A 2,439-nucleotide genomic window follows, 5' to 3' on the forward strand; every position below is an offset into this window, starting at 1 on the left:
ACTTACGAATACAGATGGACTGACGTGGAGGTGGATCCACAATCTCAGATGAAGCTTAAGGGGCTGTAGATGAGAATGGAGCTTCAGGTGTGCCAGAGAGTAAAGTACCAATACCTGCAGAGTTATGAGCACAAATTGATCGACATGAGGAGAGATATCATTATCAGAATCCTCAGAAAACGGATCTATACTAATAACATCAGATTTAGTCAGGTTATGAGTAGTGGATGAAATATAAAATAAAGATATATGCTCAAGGAAGACAACATGACGAGACACATAAAATTTTTAAGTTATTGGATCAAAACAACGATAACCCTTTTTCCCTTCACCATAGCCTAGAAAAACACAAATAGCGGATCGAGAGGATAACTTACTTCGTTCTACATGAGGACGAAGAACAAAACAAGTACAACCAAAGACTCTAAATGAGAAATAATCAGGAACATACCGATATAACTTTTCAAAAGGAGATAGACCCGAATGAGAAGATGAAATTGTATTAATTAAACTTAAAACAATAAGAACAACTTCTCCCTAAAACTCACTAGGAACAAAGGCAAACAAAAAGAGAGAACGATCAGTTTCAACAATGTGCCTATGTTTTCTTTCAGCAACACCATTTTGCTCAGGAGTATCTGTATAAGAATTTTGGTGGATGGTTCCATCTAGGGCAAGCAATTGGAAAAATTTATTAGAGGTGTATTCCCTACCCAAATCACACCTAAAACATTTAATCATAGCAGAATGTTGAGTTTTGATAAGAGCTTGAAAAGCTGTATATATCTCAAAGAATTCAGAACGATGTTTCATTAAATAAACCCAACAATAATGAGTATGATCATCAATACAAGAGACATAATATCAAGACCCTCTTTTTATGGTAACAGGAGAAGGTGCCCATACATCAGAATGAATCAAATCAATGGTAGGAGCAGCAGCGGCAGCAGCAGCAACTGACACTTTTAACTCATCCAAAATATATAGTCCATTCTCTCTACGACCTGTCCAATAAGCTTCTGAGACTGCAGATCTTGTATACAACAAAACGAACTAGAAAACATGACTAAATAATCACCAGAATCACGTATTTGACCAACAGACGCAAAGTTCAATAAGTTTTGGAATAAGATAAACATTAGGGAGAGACAAGTGAGGTGTGACAACAGAACCAACACCTGCTAAAGGCATAGGAGTGCCATCAGTAGCCATAACAGGAATGGAGGAAAAAAGGGACACAGAGGTAAAAAGATGAGGAATCTGGAGACATATGATGAAAAACACCAGAATCCAAGACCCATTTAGAGTGTGACATACCTGAGGAACTATGAGGCAATTGACCTATGGAAAAAGAAGCGGACATTGCTAGTGGCTATAAGGAGAGAAACTTCTGAAATTGCTCAGCCAAAATAGTAGGATCAGTAATAGAGCTTGAGGAAGCTACTATTGCAGTATTGTGATGTGGTGGTTTATAACCCTGAGGTGGTCTATGAGCATTAGATAATGATTGATTGCCAGACTTCCAAGCTTGATTCTGTTGTCTCAACTTAGGACACTGAGCCTTCCAATGACCTTTTTGCTTACAGAAACTGCACTCATCGAAGCCAACCCTTGTGTAAGGCTTATTCTGATGATTAAAGAATGGCTTAGAAGGCACTGCTAATACTGAAGGATTTGAAGCAGAAAGAATTCCCTTTTCAGAATAAGACTCAAGATGTATTTCTTCAGCCAATAACTCACTAACAACAGAGTCAACACAAGGCAGTGGAGAACGATGCAGAATTGAACCTCTAAGTCCTTCGAAATCATTGCGAAGTGCTGTTAAAAACTGTACCAATCGTTGCTGCTCTCTACGCTCAATATAGGCACCACATGCCTTTAATTCTGCCTTTAAATCGCAAGGAAAAGGAACAAAGATTTAGAAATCTAAGGAAATTTAGAGCACTTTAAAAGCCTCCTTTTACTTTAGTGTTTCATACTTTCACTGGTCGTAAACTGTGGAGTCAAAAATTGAAATGTCCTCAATTATAATCAAGGCTTCTTTTAAGGATGTGTGATGACTTATTATTCCTAGAAAAATATTTTGGATATTTACCACTTAAAGTTTCTTTATTCAAATATTAAAAGTGAATAATAGTGAAATATTCCCAATAATATTTTGGATATTAATCCCTTTGGGATTTCTTTTTCCACATATTAATGGTGAATAAAGTCGAATTCTCCAAAAATAAGATTTTATATTTTTTGAAATATTGGCCAACACCATTTGGAGTTTTACAAACATGTTGTAAAATCCAAAATGCAAAAAATTAATTTTTGTGTTGAAGAAATCCATGCGAAAACACTTTTTCATAACTTCAAATATTTGTTTTTTTTTTATAAAAAAAATATTCAAAATATGTTAGGGTATTAGCCGTATGCAACACGCAAAAACATTTT

Source organism: Populus alba, chromosome 19, assembly GCF_005239225.2.
Source record: "Populus alba chromosome 19, ASM523922v2, whole genome shotgun sequence".
Lineage (NCBI taxonomy): Eukaryota > Viridiplantae > Streptophyta > Magnoliopsida > Malpighiales > Salicaceae > Populus > Populus alba.